This window comes from Lepus europaeus, chromosome 1 (assembly GCF_033115175.1).
Source record: "Lepus europaeus isolate LE1 chromosome 1, mLepTim1.pri, whole genome shotgun sequence".
Taxonomy (NCBI): domain Eukaryota; kingdom Metazoa; phylum Chordata; class Mammalia; order Lagomorpha; family Leporidae; genus Lepus; species Lepus europaeus.
Window position 1 is genome coordinate 144,834,257 of NC_084827.1, and position 22,465 is coordinate 144,856,721.

The following is a 22,465-nucleotide window of genomic DNA, read 5'->3' on the forward strand; positions in this document are numbered from 1 at the left end:
AACCCAAATTTATAATGTTCTTCAAAGAAGAAATTATGTAAAATTCCTACATTTTAATGATTGTTCAAAGCACTGTCAGCATTCTTTTTTCTTCCTTCCAGTATCAACTAGTTAAATGGTACTAAATTCTCTCTCTCTCTCTCTCTCTCTCTATATATATATATGTGTGTGTGTGTATAAATACATATACAATATATATATATTTTGTGTGTGTGTGTGTGTGTGTGTCAGAGTCTCAAGCACTTGGGCCATCCCCTGCTGCTTTCCCAGCCAAATCAGCAGGGAGCAGGATGAGAAGTGGACTCCAACATGGGATACCAGTGTTGCAAGTGGCAGGTTAACCCACTGAATCATAATGCCAGGCTCCTAAGTACTCTTAAAAAAAAAAAAAGAAAGATTCATTTATTTATTTGAAAGGCAGAGATACAAAGAGAGAGGAAGAAACAGAGAGAGATGTTCCATCTGCTGGTTCACTCCTCAAATGTCCACAAAAGCTAGGGCTGGGTCAAGTCAAAGCCAGAGCTTAAATCCAGGTCTCCCCTATGGGTGCAGGGGTCCAACACCATGAGTCATCCTCTGTTTCTTTCCCAGGTACATGGGCAGCGAGTCAGATCAGAACTGCAGTAACCAGAACTGAAACTGGCACCCATATGCAATACTGGCTCTGTAGGCAGTGGTTTAATCTGCTGCACCACAGTGCCAGCCCTCCCCAAATACTCTTTCCTTCAAGTAAAAATGGATTCTGTGATGTAATTATGATTCCTGTGCATCTATGCAAACTATACCTCAATTTAAAAATATATTAAATTATAAAAAATAAGCATGGATCCATCCTATTTTTTTTATTTGACAGGCAGAGTTAGACAGTGAGAGAGAGAGACAGAGAGAAAGGTCTTCCTTCTGTTTGTTCACTCCCCCAAATGGCCGCTACGGCCAGCACTGCACTGATCCGAAGCCAGGAGCCAGGTGCTTCCCCCGGTCTCCCAGGTGGGTGCAGGGGCCCAAGCACTTGGGCCATCCTCCACTGCCTCCCGGGCCACAGCTCAGAGCTGGAGTGGAAAAGGAGCAACCGGGACTAGAACCTGATGCCCAAATGGGATGCCGGCGCCACAGGCGGAGGATTAACCAAGTGAGCCACAGCGCTGGCCCCCAATCCATCCTACATTTTAACCTCCACTTTTAAACAACTGTCTAAATATCCCAAGGTAGTTGCTCCTGAGGGCTTATTAGCACCCAAGTAGGCAACTGCACAAAATCCAAAGGAAGGATTCAATAAAAAAACATCAGCAATTCATTCCATACATATTTCTTAAACACAAAAATATGCAATCCATTATGCAAGAAGCTGCAAATGCAATGGCAGACAAATGTAGAGTCATTCCAATGGAGCATTTATATAGTAGAGCAGACCAAGTATATTTTTGCAAAAGGCTAAGAAAGAAAAGTACAAAGAAGCATAAAACAAAGAAACAAAATGTTGACTAAGGAAGCAAAAGAGCTGTCCCTGAGGTGGTACTTAAGCTGAGATTTCAAGGAATCACACAGTTTAGGGGAGTAGAAAAATGAACATTCTAGGAAGAGGGAACAGTCTATTAAAGGTCCCGTGACAAGAAAAATCACAAGTTGTGGCAACTGAAAGAAGACCCAAGTGCTCTAAAGAACAGCATGCAAAAGGCAAAAGTTGGGGGTGAAAAGACAGGCGTGGTCTGATGGTATATACAGGGTACTCTCAGCTTATAAAAGTTTGGGAAACAAATTATGATTTTAAGTAGGCAAGTAACAAGATTTGAGGTTTGGAAAGCTCACCTGGCTATGATGGAGAGAAAGGAGTAATATTCCCTTTCACAGCTGGCTACAAATTCCTCAACATTCTGAAGACTTTATTTAAAAAAAAAAAAAAAAAAAAGCCAGGTTCACTGTAGCATTGGCTAGGAGAGCTCCTACCACATCTCTAGAAGGTAAAAACCTGGAAAGCTACCGATATTGACAAAGTGTCTGTATAAAACTTTCAGAATGAGAACATTCTAGTGAGTACCTACCACTAGAATATTAAAAATCTAATACACAGGATACTGTAATACATTTGAAAGGCACATAGCAAAAAGATATATTTTATTATACTTAAAAATCACCTTGTTTCCTTAAAGATTTATTTGAAAGACAGTTACAGAGAGAGATAGAGCCAGAGGGAGAGAAAGGGGTCTTCCATCCGCTGGTTCACTACCCAAATGGCCAGAGCTAAGCTGATCCAAAGCCAGGAGCTTCTCCCAGATCTCCCTCATGAGTGCAGGGGTCCAAGAACGTGGGCCATCTTGTACTGCTTTCCCAGGCCACAGTAGAGAGCTGGATCGGAAGTGGAGCAGCCAGGACTTAAACCGGAGTCCACATGGGATGCTGGCCTTGCAAGCCGGGGCATTAACCCGCTGTGCCACAGCGCCGGCCCCTCATTGTTTACTCTTTTTTTTTTTTTTTTAAATATTTATTTATTTATTTGAAAGGCAGAGGCAGAGAGAGAGGTCTTCCATTTGCTGGTTCACTCCCCAAATGGTCACAATGGCTGGAGCTGGGCCGATCCAAAGCAGGAGCCAGGAGCTTCCCCCAGGTCTCCCATGCAGGTGCAGGGGTCCAAGGACTTGGGCAATCCTCCACTGCTTTCCCAGGCCACAGCACAGAGCTGGATCGAAAGTGGAGCAGCTGTGACCTGAACCGGTGCCCATATGGGATGCTGGCACTGCAGGCGGCCGCTCCACCTGCTACGCCACAGTGCCAGCCTCTTGTTTACTCTTGAAATGATCTGGTATTTTAGAATGTGACATAAGATTAATATTTAAATTTACTTCCTTCTAATTGTTCTAAAATATGTTTTCTGTGTCCATTATTTTTTGCTTTGAAATGCTATTTTTATCATATGCTAAAGTTTTACAAATATTTGTAACTATTTCTGTGCTACTTTTCCCACTAATTTTCTATCAGGACAATAGTTGTTTAATTACTGTGGTTTTATAATACCTAAAGTACAAGTTCCATCCTACCTCCTTTTTTTTCTCTAAAGATTTATTTATTTCAAAGGCAGAGTTACAGAGAAAAAGGGAGAGACAGAGATTTTCCATCTGCTAGTTCACTCCCCAAATGGTCACAACACTCAAGGCTGGACCAGGTTGAAGTCAAGAGTCAGGAACTCCACCCTGGTCTCCCACATGAGTTACAGAGCCAAATTACTTGAGCTACCTTCTATGCCTTCCCAGGCACATAAGCAGGAAGCTGGATTGGAAGCTGTGTACTGAACACTATCTAGCATTCTGAAAGGGATGTCAAAGTGGGAAGCAGTAGCTTAAACCCCTGCTTAAGAAGCCCCACAAAAATTACTTGTGCTCATGATTATAATTTATTTACCACCTTTGGTACTGACAGCTTCATTTTTGGTCATAACAAAACCTGAGATTTCTGCCTACATTTTTTACTGGATAAATCTTAATAATTTTATTTAGAAAATTTAATAACTCTGTAAGTTAAATAACATCTTCTTCAAAAATCACCCAGAACTTCTGACAGGTAGGTATTTTCCCAGATGCATGAGTCAGTAACATCAACCCTCTCAGAGACTGAGAGTCTTGGCAATTTTGCTGTCTTTATTTCTGGCACATGTTAGACAATCTTTACTGAGACACTGCTCATTTCAAAGCTGTATTATATGGTCATACATTGTAGACATTTTAAGCCACAAATAGGGAAACAAATTCAACTAAAATTTCAATCCCACATGTGCTACTAACATCAACTGAAATGATAACTAAATAAAAGTTAAATTTTAGAAATATCAAGTATTGATGACTACTGATATTTCAGAATTCACTTGCCTGGTTGCTAAAATTTCTTTGAAAAGATATATTTTGATTCCAAAAATGTAAAAAATTTATGTGTTTTAAAAGCAAGGAAAGTAAGTTATTGTTAAGCCTATCCCGTATAAACACTGCTCCAAATGTTAGTAGAATCCACTGGCTTATAGCAGTTCTCAATTTGGGGGTGGGGGTGAGGGCTGTCCCAGAATCCTTTCATTAAAAAATTTACTTAATAATTTATTTTTAAAATAAATTCATTACATGTTAACATAAATGATATTTTAAAATGAAAATGGTACTCTCCCAAATCAAAAATTTACTTAGGATTGCATTTTATACTTTTTTCCAAATCTCATAATTGTTTCCACATCCAATCTGATGCTGAAAAACTTCACTGAATATTCCTAAGAGAAAGACTTGAAGATGGCAGATTCTGTCTTATGAGCAATCCACAGAATAGTTTTGACCCCATGCACTCCCTTACAAGATCCCCAGACTGGGGCCGGCGCCATGGCACAGTAGGTTAATCCTCCGCCTGCGGCACCGGCATCCCATATGGGCACCAGTTCTAGTCCTGGCTGCTCCTCTTCCAATCCAGCTCTCTGCTGTGGCCTGAGAAAGCAGAAGAAGATAGCCCAGGGCCCCTGCACCCACATGGGAGACCTGGAAGAAGCTCCTGGCTCCTGGCTTCGGATCGACACAGCTCCAGCCGTTGCAGCCATTTGGGGAGTGAACCAATGGAAGGAAGATCTCTCTCTCTGTCTCTCCCTCTCACTGTCTGCAACTCTACCTCTCAAATAAATAAAATCTTAAAAAAAAAAAAAAAAAAAAAGATCCCCAGACTACAGTTTGCTCATGGACTCTAGAGAGACAGAGTGCCTAGTTGAAGTCACTTACTAGCTATGTTTAAACCTTATTACCTCCCTAACTGGTTATACTGAAGTCCTCTGTGCCTTATTTCTCTCATTTCAAAACTGACGATAACAATGCCACCTACTTCACAGAGTTAGTATACACTTAGAACATTTTTTATCACAAGGGTAATACTACATAAATGTTTGGTATGAATATTACATAATTAATCTTCATGATTTCATGATACTATGCACTGTGAAGTAGCCTCTTTTATTCTAATCAATAGATAGGAAAATGTAAATATAGTGAGGCTGAGTGACCTATACAAGTAGACACAGTCTAAGTGGCAGAGCTCATACTTGAATTTAACATCTACTTTAAAATCTAGAGTTGAAAAAGGCATTATTTGGGGACAACATTCTAGTGCAGTGGGTTAAATCACCACTTGCAGCACTTGCATCCCATGTGAGTACAGGTTCAAGTCCCAGCTGCTCCACTTCTGATCCAGCTCCCTGCTAATGTGTCTGGAAAAGCAACAGAAGATGGTCCAAGAAACCAGTGTTATGGTATAGCAGGTTGTATACCTCTGCCTGTAATGCCCTGTACCCATGTGGGAGACTCAGAAAAAGCTCCAGGCTCCTAGCTTTGGCCCAACTCTGCCATCCAGGCCATTTGAGGAGTGAGCCAGTGGATAAAAGATCTCTCTTTCTCTGACTTTCTAATAAATAAAATATAAAAAGAAAGAAAGGAAGAAAGTGAGGGAAGGAAGGAAGGAAGATATGACCTTACCTTCATCTGAAAACTAAAATAATATTGGTCACAGAAAAAATTGCAAACATGTATTTCCTAACTAGCTTCAGTATCTTAGTATGTAAAGGTAGGTATAAAACCCAGCTATAACGTAAGCTTTCTACTATACAACCAGACAATAGCAGATTCTGAAGATCATTTCTTCTACTATATATTATATCCACTCCATTAGTTGGTATGTGAAAACGATTATTTAAAAGTAAGAACTCAGCTGACAGGGGTAAGCATTTGGTGCAGCAGTTAAGCCACCACACTCCTTTTGGAGTGCCTAGGTTTGAGTCCTGGCTGTTTCCAATTCTAGCTTCCTGCTAGCGGGCACTCTAGGAGGAAGCAGTGATGGTTCAAGTAGTGAAGTACCTACCATCCGTATGAGACACCTGGATTGAGTTCTAGGCTGCTGCCATCAGCCTGGCCCACCCCAGCTACTGCAGCCATCTGGAAGTGAATCAGTGGGTGATAGATATCTCTGTCTCTATGCTTTAAAAACAAAAAGAAAGCTTCAAGCTGATATTCAATCATGCAGCTCAATTTAGACCCATACTGCCTCACTTCCAGAGATTAAAACAAAGTAGAGACAGAAAATAATGAACACATCTTTCATAGATTATTATAGAAATACTATCAATATAATTATTAAATTCGGAGGACAATTTGGAGGCATTTTGTAAGGAGGTAAAGTATTGACATTATTTATACATTCTTTCAATTAATATTTCTTTCTTTTTTTTTTTTTTAAAGATTTATTTGAAAGGTAGTTTCAAAGGCAGAAGCAGAGGGGGGGGGGGTCTTCCATCTGCTAGGTCACTCCTCAAATAGCAGCAATGAATGGAGCTGAGCCAATCTGAAGCTAGGAGCCTGGAGCTTCTTCTGGGTCTCCCACATGGGTGCAGGGGCCCAAGGACTTGGGCCATCGTCTACTGCTTTCCCAGACCAGAGCAGAGAGCTAGATCAGAAGCGGAGCAGCTGGGACTTGAACCGGCACTCATACAGGATGCTAGCACTGCAGGGGGTGGCTTCACCCGCTATGCCACAGTGTGCCACAGTGTCGGCCCCAATCAACTGATATTTCTTGAATACCAATTGTATGCTGGGCACTAAGATGCTAAAGATACAAAAGTGAGTAAAACTAACCACACAATAAGTGCTCTCGAGGGTTTCTAGTAGATCAAAATTACTAGCTAAACAAAGCTATTAAATTATTAAGGCAACATACAAAATAGCCAATAATAGTTTACTGCAGCAAAATTTTAAACTTGGTCAACAACTCTGAAGAAACTTTAAAACCTAAGTCAAAACTTATGCATTTAAGACATGCTATTATTGTAAAAACTAAATTTCTTATAAAAAAAAAAAAAAGCTAAAGCTGCATTGTTTAATGGAACAGCTACTGGTCACAAATGGTTATTTAAAATAATTAAATGAAATTAAAAATTTAAAGATTCAATCCCTTAGCTACACCACCCACATATCAAGTGCCCAGCAGCGACACGCAGCTAGTTTTTCAGACTGGACTGCACAGATACAGAACACAGCTACCATCACAGAAGTTCTAATGGGCATAACTGATTTAAATGTAGCCAGTAATGCATTATGCTGAATAAATTCAATAAATGTAAGTTTAGGTAACAAAGTTTTTTAAAACACAATTATTGAAAAAAGGAATATTTCAAAGACAATAAATGAGATGTGATTATTTAGGTTAAATTTTTTAATAAATAGGAAAAATAAAACATTACCAAAAATGCTAATGTATTTAACTACATGGGAAATAGATTCTTTTATTTTTAAAAAAGTTAAAGACTTGGTTTTACCTGTATTAAAGGTCAATTTTCTAAAGGAGGAGGTGGCAGAGGAATGAGGCAGAGTTCAATTGTGGAATTCATTTGTTGAGAGTTAAATATTTTCCAGCTCTATAAAAATACAAATGTAAAACTGTGAAATATTGAAATAGTATTCTGAAGAAGGTAGCATCAAAAAGAAACAGTTTTAATAAGATATTTATAATACAAGTTAGTTTTTAAAAATAATTATGGATCCAAAATTTCCCATAAGCAATATATTTAAGTACCTTTATCAAATCTAATAAACATATTTTAGAAACAAAAAGAACCTGAATTTTAGTTCCAAATTTGCCATTAAATTATCTGAAAGACCTTTAGGTAGATTACTTAAATTATTCAGAGCCTCACTTGAATAATTTATAAAATTTAGTCCCTGCTAAACAAAAATTCTATGACTAACTTTTGAAACATGATACAATGATCTCTTCCTCATATACACACACATTAAAAAAACTCTTCATGGGGCCGGTGCTGTGGTACAGTGGGTTAAAGCCACAGCTTGCAACACTGGCATCCCATATAGGCACTGGTTTGAGTCCCAGCTGCTCCACTTCCAATCCAGCTCCTGGCTAACGCACATGGAAAAAGTAGCGGAAGATGCCCCAAGTGCTTAGGACCTTGCATCCACGTGGGAGACTTGGAAGAAGCTCCTTGCTTCCGATCAGCTCAGCTCTAGCCGTTGTGACCATTTGGGGAGTGAACCAGCAGATGGAAGACCTCTCTGTCTCTACCTCTCTCTGTAACACTTTCAAATAAATTTAAAAATTAAGAAACTCTTCATTGAAATTTTTAATATACAGTATAAAAATCAAGCTTAAATACGTATCAAAGGCTACAAATCTTTTTTTTTTTTTTTTTTTGGACAGGCAGAGTGGACAGTGAGAGAGAGAGACAGAGAGAAAGGTCTTCCTTTGCCGTTGGTTCACCCTCCAATGGCCACTGCGGCCGGTGCACCGCAAGGGCCAGGTGCTTCTCCTAATCTTCCATGGGGTGCAGGGCCCAAGCACTTGGGCCATCCTCCACTGCACTCCCGGGCCATAGCAGAGAGCTGGCCTAGAAGAGGGGCAACCAGGACAGAATCCAGCGCCCCAACCGGGACTAGAACCCGGTGTGCTGGCGCCGCTAGGCGGAGGATTAGCCTGTTGAGCCACGGCACCGGCCACAAATCATTTTTTTTAAATAATTATTTTATTTATTTGAAAGACAGAATTACAGAGAGGCAGAGCCAGAGAGAGAGGAAGGTCTTCCATCCGCTGGTTCACTCCCCAAATGGTCACAACGGCCAGAGCTGAGCTGATCTGAAGCCAGGAGCCTCTTCTGAGTCTCCCACATGGGTGCAGGGGCTTAAGGACTTAGGCCACCTTCTGCTGCTTTCCCAGGCCATAACAGGGAACTGGACTGGAAGTGGAGCAGCCAGAACTCAAACCGGTGCTCATATGGGATGCTGGTGCTGCAGGTCAGGGCTTTAACCTGCTGCGCCACAGCACAGGCTCCTATAAGTAATTTTTGAGAAGTTTCACATACATGAAAATTATTACTTAAGGGGAAAAAAAAAAACAGGGACCAGCGCTGTGGCATAGTAGGTTAAGCATCTTCCTGCAGCAGAATCCCATATGGGCCCTGGTTCATGTCCCAGCTGCTTCTCTTCCAATCCAGCTCTCTGCTTATTCCTTATGGCCTATAATATGGCCCAAGTGCTTGGGACCCTGCACTTACCTGGGGGGCCTGGAGGAAGCTCCTGGCTCTTGGCTTCACATCAGCCCAGCTCCAGCAGTTGTGGCCATCTGGGGAGGGAACCAGTGGATGGAAGGCCTCTCTGTCTCTCAAGTAAATAAATAAACTTTTTTTTTTTTTGACAGGCAGAGTGGACAGTGAGAGAGAGACAGAGAGAAAGGTCTTCCTTTTGCCGTTGGTTCACCCTCCAATGGCCGCCGTGGTAGCGCGCTGCGGCCGACGCACCGCGCTGATCCGATGGCAGGAGCCAGGTGCTTCTCCTGGTCTCCCATGGGGTGCAGGGCCCAAGCACTTGGGCCATCCTCCACTGCACTCCCTGGCCACAGCAGAGAGCTGGCCTGGAAGAGGGGCAACCGGGACAGGATCGGTGCCCCGACCGGGACTAGAACCCGGTGTGCCGGCGCCGCAAGGCAGAGGATTAGCCTAGTGAGCCGTGGCGCCGGCCAATAAACCTTTTTTTAAAATGAACATTCTATTATTTAAAATATTATTTGAAAAATTTGGTTCACTATGCCAAATGCCCACAACTGCCAGGCTAATGGCAGAAGCCAGGAATTCAATCTGGGACTGCCACATGGGTGGCAGAAACACAAGTACTCGAGCCATCATCTGCTGCCTCCCAGAGTGCACATAGCAGGAAGCTGAAATGCAAAGCTGGGACTCCAAGCCAGGCACTCTGATGTGGGGATCCAATCATTTCAAGCAGCAACTTAACTGCTGCACCAAATACTGCCCCTGTTTCTTAAGTATCTGACATAAAAACACATTAAGTATTCTGGTCAGAAAGAATTATTTTCAATTGGCTAAAAATGGAGACTTTTTTAAGAAACTTTTTTTTTTTTTTGGACAGGCAGAGTTAGTGAGAGAGAGAGACAGAGAGAAAGGTCTTCTTTCCGTTTGTTCACCCCCCAAATGGCCACTACACCCCGATTTGAAGCCAGGAGCTTCCTCCTGGACTCCCATGCGGGTGCAGGTCCCAAGCACTTGAGCCATCCTCCACTGCACTCCCGGGCCACAGCAGAGAGCTGGACTAGAAGAGGAGCTACCGGGACAGAACTGGCGCCCCAACTGGGACTAGAACCCGGTGTGCCAGGGCCAAGGGGAGGATTAGCCTAGTTAGCCGGGGCTAGAAGCGTTTTTTAGAAAGGAATTTTCATGTATTTGCTGACCACATTACACCCTATTTCTTTGATTCAAAGTTGCATCAGTTTAAAAAAATCTGCAATATTTAAAAAACATTAAAATATGTTCATTAACAAAATAAATTACATTAGCATTGTAAAAGCTTCAGTATTTTTTAAACTGGAGATTCGTCAAAACTCCCTACTCTAACCACAGCAGCTGACTTTTTGTCTCACTTTTTTTTTTAGTTTTTTATTAATTTATTTGAGAGGTAGAGTTACAGACAGAGAAACAGAGAAAGGTCTTTATTTCTTAAATAAACACAAAAAGCTATAACCAAAACAAAACAAACTGATAAAATGGACTACATTAAATCTGCCATCAAAAGATAGATTTAGAAAGGTCTTCTATCCACTGGTTCACTCTCCAAATGGCCACAATGGCTGGAGCTGGGCCTATCTGAAGCCAGGAGCTTCCTGTGGGTCTCCCACGTGGTTGCAGGGGCCCAAGCACCTGGGACATCCTCTACTGCTTTCCCAGGCCATAGCAGAGAGCTGGATCAGGGGAGGAACAGCTGGGACACAAACTGGCACCTACATGGATGCCGGGGCCACAGAGGTTTAGCCTACTTTGCCTCTCCCAACCTTTTTTTAAAAGTTTATTTATTTGAAAGGCAGAATTACAGAGGGGGTGGGGGGGAAGCTTCCATTCCCTGGTTCACTCCCCAGATGGCCACAGATGGGCCAGGCCAAAGCCAGAAGCCTGGAACTTCATCCAGGTCTCCCACATAGGTGGCAGGGTCCCAAGTAGTTGAGCCATCATTGTTGCTTTCCCAGGTGCATTAGCAGGAAGCTGGATCAGAAGTGGAGTAGCTGGGAGGATGCTGGTATCATAGGTGGCTTAACTGACTGTGATACAACTCCAGCCCCCAACTTTTCATCTCTTATACACTGGGATTTCATGTGAGATTTTCTTTTTATGAAGATTTTACAGTGGGGAGAAATCTTGAAAAGGACATACAGAATTCTGGAAATATACATTAGACACTGATAACACTTTGGAAAGAGGTACATGAGATCAAGAAAACTGGGTGGGAATGAGATTGACCATCTTGAAGCATCAAGAGAAATGCCAGATTTTTGAAGAAGTATAGGCAAGTAAGCTAGAGAGCTATGCTCTAGAAATGGGTCTTCCACAATTTTTCAGGGCTAAGGAGACACATACTCATAGTGATAAATAAATATAAAAACCTAGGGTAAATGAAAGGAAAACTGAGTTTCATTAAACTTTAACAAACTAAACCAACTTAATCTCTGATGGGAGGTAATCAGTCCTTCACACATTTGTGCAACAGAGAACATTGGAAACCCTATCAAGAATATAACACTATCTGGAGTCCCTATGGGGTTCTTTATATAAAAAGTCTGGCAACAACAAAAAGAAAATATGACCAATAAGTAGAAGAAAACTAGACAAAGGAATCAGATCCACAGATAATCCAGTAATGGAGCTAACATACAAGGAAAATTATTAAAATTTCTAGTTAACATAATTAAAAGTGAAATATTAATGAAAAAAAGATCATCTCACTAATGAATTAGGATCAATGAAAGAAAAATTTTTTTTTTACAGTCAGAGTTAGACAGTGAGAGAGAGAGACAGAGAGAAAGGTCTTCCTTTTCCATTGGTTCACCCTCCAAATGGCTGATATGGCCGGCACATTGCACTAATCCCAAGCCAGGAGCCAGGTGCTTCCTCCTGGTCTCCCATGAGGGTGCAGGGCCCAAGCATTTGGGCCATCCTCCACTGCCTTCCTGGGCCACAGCAGAGAGCTGGACTGGAAGAGGAGCAACTGGGACAGAACCGACGCCTCAACTGGGACTAGAACCCGGGGCTGCTGGCGCTGCAGCTGGAGGATTAGCTACTGAGCTGCGGCACCAGCTGAAAATAATTTTTAAATGTTTATTTAAACATTTTTATTTAGAGAGAGATCTTCCACCCACTGGAAGAATGCCCACAACAGCTAGAGTTGAACAAGGCCAAAGCCAGGAGCCAGGAACTCCATCTGAGTCTCTCAATGGCAAATGGGAAGTGAGCCAGCAGATGGAAGATTTTTTCTCTCACACCACCCTACCCTACCATGTAACTCTGACTTTCAAATAAAAAATAGATAAATCTTAAAAAAAGGAAGAAATCCTAAGATTTAAGATGCTCTGCTAACTCCAAGCAGGATATATTAAAAGAAAACCACCCTTAAGAAAGACATCATCAAAGTAAAGAGGGAGGGAAAAAAATCATAAAAGCATTCATCGGGTGGGGAGGAACTTATCCTTAAAAAAATCTGACAGATTTCGCAAATAATAGGAGCTAGAATACAACAGAATGACACTGCTAAAGGCCAAAAAGAAAATAACTGCTAATCTAGAATACCATACCCAACAAAAATTAAGGTGAAATAAAAATGTTTGCAAAAAAAATAATACTGAGGAAATTTCTCATCAGTAAGCTTGTACTAAAAGAAAATTAAGGGAGTTATTCAGGCAGAAGGGAATCATTCTTGATTATAAACACAAAAAGACAGGAAGGAATAAATAATATCAAATATGGTAATTATGTAAGGAAATAAGTTAGCTGTTCAAAACAATAACTGAAATGTCTGCTGAGGTTTAAAGGTTCTCAGATTTTAGTAGTTATAATAAAATCATTTGTATTACACTATAGTAATGAAATAATTTTTATGATAACCATTAAAACCAAGTATCAAGTTAGAGAAAAAATGTAATATTTAATCTAAAAGTCGGCAAGAAAGTATAAAAGAAATAACAGATGGGCCAAATGGTAAACAATAAAATTATCATATAAACACAACTTTAAGAGTAATTATATTAAATTATAGATAAAATACTTCAACTAAAAGACTAAGCTTGCCAGACTGAATTAAACAAAGAGAAGCATAGTCCTTAAAAAGAACACACTTTAAATATGTTCACAGAAAAACTGAAAGTAGAGGATGAAAAAAAAATACATGTAAATTAACCAAAAGAAAACTGATATATTCTGTCACTTTCAAAGAAAAATGAAGCTAAGGCAAGAATCCTTATCATAGACAAAAGGTCTGTTAAACCATAATGGTAAATGGCATCCAATAATCTCAAAAATATGTAAAGAAAAAATTAACAGATTTAAATGGAGAAACTGACAAAATCATAGCATAGTTGGAGACCTTAACACACCTTCTCAGCAGCTGACATAACCAAAACTCAGTAAGATCTGGACAATGACCTAAACACTTGACCTAAATGACCAATGCAGAATACTGTACTCAGCAACAACAAAATTCTCATTCTTTTCAAAAGTATATATAACACTTATCAAAACTAAGCACATACTGGGCCATAAGAAAAGTCCCAGCACACTTAAAACAAGATGACACTATATACACTGTATTTTCTAACCACAACAAAAGTAAGCTAGAAATCACTGACGACAGAGACAACATTAAACAAAAACCTACAAAAACAGAAACCACCTGAAAATTTAAAATTACATTTCCATATAGTCTATGGGTCAAAGAGAAAAATCAGAACAGAAATTAGAAAATATGCTGAACTGAGTACTAATGAATACAACACATCAAAACTTGTGAGATGCAGCTGCAGCCTGAACTGCAAACGCAGGCAGTCTTCGCTTCTCAGTAAGTAGTCAGAACAGCAAATCAATGAAACAGAAAATAAGCAGACCGTTAAGAAAAATCAACAAAGCCAAAAATTGGTTCTTTGAAAAGATTAATAAAATTGATAACCCCCTAACAATACTGATTAGGAAAAAGGAAAACCACAAATTATTCCAGAATTTTTAGACATCAAAGGTAATAAGCTTTATGCCAATAAACATGACAGCATGAAATGAAAATATTTCTTGAAAACTACAAATTATAATATTGATAGAAAAGAATATCCAAACAGCCATAAAGTATAAAAGAAATAGGCTGTTATTAAAATTGTTTCCTTCAAGAAAATCTCCAGTGCAGATAGTTTCACCAGTGAATTCTTCTAAACAATTAGGGAAGAAATAATAGCAACGGGGCCAGCACTGTGGCGTAGCAGGTAATGCTGCCACCTTCAGTGCTGGTATCTCATATTGGTGCTGGTTCAAGTCCCTGCTGCTCCACTTCCAATCCAGTTCTCTGCTGTGCCCTGGGAAAGCAGTAGAAAATGGCCCAAGTGCTCGGGCCCCTGAACCCACGTGGAAAACCCAGAAGAAGTTCCTGGCTCCTGGCTTTGATCAGCTTGGTTTCAACCATTGTGGCCAACTAGGGAATGAACCAGTGAATGGAAGACCTCTCTCTCTCTATGTGCATTTCCTTCTTTCTCTGTGTAACTCTGACTTTCAAATAAATAAATCTTAAAAAAAAAAAATAACAGCAGCAAATCTGTACAATGTCTTTCATTGAACAGAAAATAACAGAATACTTTCTAATTCTTTTTAAGAATGAGTACAACCATTTTGTCAAAAATTGACATGACTATTATAAGGAAGGAAAACAGGTAAATCTCTCTCATGAACACAGATGCAAAAGAAATTAATGCATTATTAAGTAAAATCTACCACTGTATATTAAATATATATAGAAAAGAATTTATTCCAGGGATATAATAGTTCAGGAAACAGATCATATGATCATGATCATCCAAATAGGTAAGAAAAAGCATGTGCCAAAATTCAGTACCCATTCATTAAACCTATTAGAAAATTCACAACGAACAGCCTACAGCAAATACCAGAGTCAATAGTAAAGTATTGAAAACTTACCCTCTGAGGTTGAAAACAAGACAGAGATGACCACTATCAGCACTTCTATTCAACATTGTACTGGAGGGCCTAGCTAGTACAGCAAGGCAAGAAAAAAAACACAAATAAGGACTAGAAAGGAAGAAATGTCATTATTCATAGAGGATATGATTATGTCCCAAAAAAGTCCAAAAGATTTTTAGACTAATTTGAATAAATGATTTGTCTAGATTTCTGCATAATGAACACACAAAAATCAATTATGCTTCTATAAATCAGCCACAATTTTTTTAAAAAAGAACTTATCTCAACAGCATTTTAAAAAACAAGAAATCTAACATAAGATGTATAAGACCTCTACACTGAAAATTAGAAAATATTTTTGAGAGAAATTAAGGAAGACATAAATATAGTTGTACCTCACTTAATGAGATAGGTGTGTCCTGAGAAATGTGCTTCAGGTGATTTCATCATCGTGAAACATCAGAGAATACTTACACAAACCTAGTTTGGTATAGTTCAATCACTTGACCTGGCCTCTTGTTGCAATCAAGAGATGTAGTAAACATGGTATATAAGTATGAGGCTGTTGTTAGTGTAATAAGACATTCTGTTTTACAGTACTTTTAAAAAAATAAGTAGGCGTATACTCTAAAGTAACAATAAAAGTCTATAGAAATAGATAAATCAGTAACAGTTGTTTATTGCCATTATCAAATATTATGTATTCTACATAATTGTATGTGCTATACTTCTATATGATTGGCAACATAGTGGGTTTATTTACACAATCACCAACACAGACACATGAGTAATGAATTGCACTACAAGGACATAATGGAGGCTATGATGTCACTAGGCAATAAGAATTGTTCAGCTACATTAGAATCTTAAGACTGCTATTGTATATGCAGTCCATAATTGACCAAAATGCCATCATGTGGCACATAACCGTAAACAGAAGGATATACAATGAGACACATTCTAAAGACATCAATTCTCCCCTAATTAATTGGTAGTTTCAAAGCAATCGTAATCAAAATTTCACTCCATCCTCCCTTTTAAAGAGAAATTGATAAGCTGATTCTAAAATCCCCCATGGAAATGCCAAGAGCCAAGAATAACCAATGTAATCCTGGACAAACAATAAAAGTTGGGTAATTTATACTCTTAAGACATTAAGACCTGTTAGAAAGCTTTAGTAATGAAAGCTATATAAGTGTAGTAATTAAAACTTCCAATGGAAAACAGAGTCTAGAAAGAGTTATACACAAACAAGACAACTTGGTTTATGACAAGTGCAGCATAGCACTGCAATGAGGAAAGATAGTATTTTCAATAAAATATGCTGGGTCAACTGAATCACCTTATGGCAAATAACGGATCATGACACCAACTTTACACAATTTACAAAAGTAAATTCCAAACGGTATGTGAAAAATAAAGGGGGAACTATAGTAAAATATCTTTGTGTCCTTGAAGTAGGCAAATATTTCTTAAATAAATACAAAAAGCTATAACCAAAACAAAACAAACTGATAAAATGGACTACATTAAATCTGCCATCAAAAGATAGATTTAGAAAGTGAAAAAGATGACAGGTATTTGGCACAGCAGTTAAATATGGCACTTGGGATGCCTGCTTCCATGCCTTGGTTTGCGTACTGGCTCTAATCCTGATTCCCTTCCTGCTAATGCACAATGGAACACTCAACTAGTTGGATCCCTGCCACCCATGGGGGAGACTTGGTTTGACTTCCCAGATCCTGGATTTAGCCCCCAGTAAAGGACTTTTTGCAGACATTTGGGGAGATCCCTGTAGGTAGGAGATCTCTGTCTCTTTCAAATAAAAATTAAAATTACAAATAAAAGGAAGTGCAAAGGTAAACAAGACAAGAAAAAATATTACTAATAATATACCTAATACTAATGTGAAGAGATATGATTTCTTAGGTAGGGGCACAAAAACTGTGGGGTCCTAAAAGGCCAGCCTAAAACTGAGGTTTGAAACAAGACCCCAGAGAATATCCCTATTCCCAATCACAAGATTAGTACTAAGGAAAAAGGAAAAGTGAGAAAAGAGAAGGGCCTGCCACTTTTAGACAAGATAGAGTGAAAGGAACTGAATTTACTTTCTTGCCTAAAATAGTTTAGAAATGTTAAAAATATATAAAACACAGGTTTAAAGATACTGGACACAGACAACAAATAACAGTGAAATTGTCCCCAACTTCCTTTCTTAAAAGTCTTCAAGCCACAGTGCAAGACTGGGAAATATAGGCTGTACCTAACATATTCACTGAGTTACAGAGACAGAGCTGAGTCTGGTAGGCCAAAGTGTTAGAAGAGGATTGAGTTTCACAGAGAGCAGCACAGAGAAATGACTTCAGAGAACTGCAGGGGATCCCCCTCTAGCAGTCAGGTGAAAACTGCTCAGTACATTGTGTGAGGAAACTACCCTAAGTCAAGGAAAGAAGCAACAAAAAGATTTATACATACAGTGTCTAGAACCCATACAGGACCACAAACAGCACCTCTTCCTAACAATCAGACTGAAAACATAGAAAATCCTTCCAAAGTTAATAGGGAATAATTAGCCCAACACTGAGCACAGATGTAGTACTGCCTCATACATTTTAAAATCAAAAGATGAAAGGATCAAATTGTTTTCACATAATTGCATCCCAGAGCAGAGCTAAAAAATGCATAGAAGAATACAAAAAATGTTGAGAACACCAAAGAGTAACATTCATAGTATTGACAGGGGCGGGGTAGTTAATGAACAAAGGAGTAAAGAGGCTGCCAACTGTCTTCTTGCCTCAGCCCTGTACTGGTTAAAAACTTCACCCACCCCCATGCAGATTCAGCATACCCACTTTCCCATGAGGTACCTGAGCCTCCATTATGTCCACATGTATGCTGAGTTCTACATGGAAACTCCATGAGACCTTCCCAGAGATCACCAAGGGCTCTGAACCCTGACCAAATTTCACCGCATTTGTATATTCAATCAGGGCACCAACCCTTTTCTGATAAAGCGGGCAACCAAACTTGGGTGGGGGCAATTCTCACTCAGGAGTTTGCCTGTATTAATTTCTGAATATCTACTATCTCTATCTCTCTAAATAAGCCCTGCCTCCCTTCTTGCACTTTATCTATGTCTTTGCTTTGAATTCATCTTTCACACCAAGAGAGAAACTTGGTATAAATCCAGCTGAAGATACCTTAGATTAGATTTACCCTACAACAATATTAGGCACCCAATTAAAAGTTACATACAACAGGGAAGAATCAGGAAAACAGGACCAATAACGAAGAAAAAGAATCAATCAAACTTGACCCAGAACTTACAAAGATGTTAGAATTAGCAGACGAGGACATCGAGGACATTAAAATAGTAATGATAACTTTAACATTCAAACATGAAACAGAGTCACAGAAGGGTTTATTATTATTATTATTATTATTATTATTATTTTACAGGCAGAGTTAGACAGTGAGAGAGAGAGACACAGAGAGAACGGTCTTCCTTTTTCCGTTGGTTCACCCCCCAAATGGCCGCTACGGCCGGCACGCTGTGCCAATCCGAAGCCAGGAGCCAGGTGCTTCCTCCTGGTCTCCATGCGGGTGCAGGGCCCAAGCACTTGGGCCATCCTCCACTGCCCTCCCAGGCCACAGCAGAGCTGGACTGGAAGAGGAACAACCGGGACAGAATCCGGTGCCCCAACAGGGACTAGAACCTGGAGTACCGGCGCCGCAGGCAGAGGATTAGCTTAGTGAGCCACGGCACCAGCCCACAGAAGGGGTTTTAAAAAAAGATCTAAACCAAACTTTTAAAGATGAAAACTATAAAGTATGAGATGAAAAATACAACGGATGAGAATACCATTAGACTGCATTAGAAAAAAATAGTGAAAGTGAAGACATAGTAACAGAAATTAGACAAAATGAAGCAGAATTCAAGCAACCCATGTTGTGTCAATGTTGTGTCTACCTACTTTTGGCAAGAGGGCGCCCAATGCCAACTCTTAAATCCTTTGCAAGGTTGGCTTTCTCTAATCAAAAATATGCCCCTAAACACTAAATGATCAAAATCAGTTAGTTTCACTTACGGAGCTAAGGTAAATTCCAGACTTTGGGGCCCAGTAGGATTTAATCCTAGAATTTTCTCCACTTCTCAGGGAAAAGGAAGAGAATATAGCTGTAGGTCCCACTAATACACACAAAACGTTCTCCTCTTATCTACAGTCAATATTGAAATTGAAAAACCAAATAATAACACAAAGAACTAGTCAATCTTCAAAAAAATATTTTACTGCTATCAATCATTGATTACATCTTATGTCTATCAGAACTCATTTCTTTTGATTTAGATGATGAATAAGGAAGCACTGCATAGTTTTAAGTTCTCTGAAAAACTGCATAGTTTTAAGTTCTCTGAAGTAATACTATAATACCTCCTCTTAGTTAACTAATTAAAAGCACAAGGATATTTAAGTTAGACAAGACTATCAAAACTTTAGCAAGGCAAGTTAGTCTTCCTTGGAGTTAAATCATAGTCATCAGTTCTTTATCAATCTTTTATCAAAAAGGCATGTTCAACTACTAAAAATAATAATACATGTATATACTAAAAATCTGGCCCTTTACTTATGTGTAAAAACTTCTAACAAAAGCCTAAGAACATAAAAACTAGAATCAACTTAGAATAAGATCAAAAGTATATCCTGTGAATTACTATGCTTATGTTTAACTTAAAATCATTGTACAAGGGGCCCGGCACTGTGGCTCACTTAGCTAATCCTCCACCTGTGGCGCCGGCATCCCATATGGGCACCGGGTTCTAGTCCCAGTTGCTCCTCTGGATGGCCCAAGTGCTTGGGCTCCTGCACCTGTGTGGGAGACCAGGAGGCAGCATCTGGCTCCTGGCTTCGGACTGGCACAGCGCTGGCCGTGGTGGCCATTTGGGGGGTGAACCAACAGAAGGAAGACCTTTCTCTCTCTCTGTAACTCTACCTGTCAAATAAATAAATAAATAAATCTTTAAAAAAACAATCATTGTACAAGGGATCAGGGGTTTGGTGCAGTGATTAAGATGTCAACATCCAATATCAGAGTGCCTGGGTTCGAGTCTTGGCTCTGCCCATGATTCTAGCTTCCTGCTAATGCACATCTCAGGAGGCAGTAGATGTCCCTGCCATCCATGTGGGAGACAGGAGACCTGGACAGAGTTCTAGACTCCTGGCCTTGGCCTGGCCCACCTGCAGCCATTACAGGCATTTGAACTATGAAGCAGCAGACTGAAGATCTCTCTCTCTGCCTTTCAAAATAAATAAATATCAGTACATATAATTATAAAAATCATTATATGAAATATTTTAAAAAATTGATGTTGGCTGAGTTTTCAAACCATTGAGTCATTGAGTCAAATAGAGTAGCAGAAAGGAAAGGGAGGGAACCCTTTGACTTCTGTGGATACCAAAATCCATAGATGCTCAAGTCCCTTACATAATTTGCATATAACCTATGCACAGTCTCTACCATACTTTAAACTAATCTCAACTTATAATACTTAATACAATGCAAATACTATTTAATAGTTGTTATACTATATTGTTTAAGGAATGACAAGAAAAACTTCATACATATTCAGTACACACATCATTTTATTTTTCAAAGATTTTTCATCTACTGTTAGCTGAATTTGTGGACGCTGAACTCATGGATACAGAGGGCTATTTAAACTAAAAGAGGGTACCCTGAACCTGGGCAATGGGTGTCACCATAACATCCATGAAATTTATGAAATGTATTTAAGTTGAAGAGTATTTTTCCAGATTCATAGTTTTTACCTAATCTCAGTAGGGTGTAGCTTCTTAAAAAGAAGGAAACACTGCTCCAAAAAAACCAGATGAGACTACTAGAGAACCCAAGAAACAAAACAGATTAAAATAGGTAACTTGACTTATGATTTCTATGACATGAAGAAAGTATAATTTTCACAATTTAAACAAATATGGAATTTGTATGAATGATGACCATATATCAGCTATACATAATATGAATGTTAAGAGACTATATTTCACTAAATGCCACAAGTATTTCACAAAAAATAAATGCTCTAAATTATAAAGTACAGATAAAATTAAATAGGAAAGTCCTCTTTATTACATGTTTTAAGAGCTCAGCCGAGGGCCAGTGTTTTGGTGCAGCGGGTTAACGCCATGGCCTGAAGTGCAGGCATCCCATATAGGCACTGGTTCAAGGCCTGGCTGCTCCACTTCCGATCAAGCTCTCTGCTATGGCCTGGGGAAGCAGTAGAAGATGGCCTGAGTCCTTGGGCCCCCGCACTCACGTGGGAGACCCGGAGGAAGCTCCTAGCTTCAGATCGGTGCAGCTCCAGCCATTGCAGCCAATTGGGGAGTGAACCATTGGATGGAAGACTTCTCTCTCTCTCTGCCTCTCCTCTCTCTCTGCGTAACTCTTTAAAATAAGTAAATAAATCTTTTTTAAAAAAAAGCTCAGTCCATACAGACAACATGACTGATACCAATTTATATCATGGACATAAAAGCAGTCAACAAATGGAAAGAGTGACAATGTTTTCATGGAAGTGAAAAAACATGAGAAATTGAAATTACTTTCAGCTTTATTTTTGTTCTGAAATAAACACATGTTCTACTTCCCATCACTGTAGAACTTTTAACAGTTTTCTTTTTCATCGTTTTACTAAACTTAGAGGCATAGTTTTTTTTTTCTGTTTGTTTGCTTTATTTATTTATTTATTTATTTATTTATTGACAGGCAGAGTGGATAGTGAGAGAGACAGAGAGAAAGGTCTTCCTTTTGCCATTGGTTCACCCTCCAATGGCCGCTGCAGCCGGCGTTTCGTGCCAGTTCGAAGCCAGGAGCCAGGTGCTTCTCCTGGTCTCCCATGCGGGTGCAGGGCCCAAGCACGTGGGCCATCCTCCACTGCCTCCCCAGGCCATAGCAGAGAGCTGGCCTGGAAGAAGGGCAACCGGGATAGAATCCGGCGCCCCAACTGGTACTAGAACCCGGTGTGCCGGCACCGCAAGGCAGAGGATTAGCCTGTTAAGCCACGGCGCCGGCCTGTTTGCTTTATTTTTACATTTATTTATTTATTGGAAAGTCAGGGCCAGCTCTATGGCATAGCTGGTAAAGCTGCTGCCTGCAGTGCCGCTATCCCATATGGGCGCTGGTTCAAGTCCCGGCTGCTCCACTTCTGATCCAGCTCTCTGCTATGTCCTGGGAAAGCAGTAGAGGAGGGTCCAGATGCTTTAGCCCCTGCACCCGCTTGGGAGACCCGTAAGAAGCTCCTGGCTTCGGACTGATGCAGCTCCGGCTGTTGCAGTCAATTGGGGAGTGAACCAACGGATGGAAGACCTCTCTCTCTCTACCTCTCCTTCTCTCTTCGTGTAACTCTGACTTTCAAATAAATAAATAAGAAAGAGA

The 22,465-nt window shown here is 39.8% G+C and overlaps 1 protein-coding gene across 10 annotated transcripts in view; it reads right to left on the bottom strand.

The window, feature by feature from the left end:
- HYCC2 (hyccin PI4KA lipid kinase complex subunit 2) overlaps positions 1–22,465 on the bottom strand; it is a 78,869-nt gene that overhangs the window by 40,031 nt on the left and 16,373 nt on the right. For 3 of the 10 annotated variants that reach the window (XM_062189884.1, XM_062189853.1, XM_062189856.1), the window contains exons 3-4: positions 15,014–15,086; positions 7,316–7,414 (exon numbers count right to left, since the gene is read on the bottom strand). The exons of 2 other annotated variants lie outside the window; for them this stretch is intronic. The gene's annotated coding sequence lies outside the window, so the exon portion shown is untranslated. Of the gene's footprint in view, positions 1–5,865; positions 5,982–7,315; positions 7,415–15,013; positions 15,087–22,465 lie in introns of all 10 variants that reach the window. 5 more of the 10 variants (XM_062189857.1, XM_062189862.1, XM_062189866.1 and 2 more) reach the window with 4 other exon arrangements.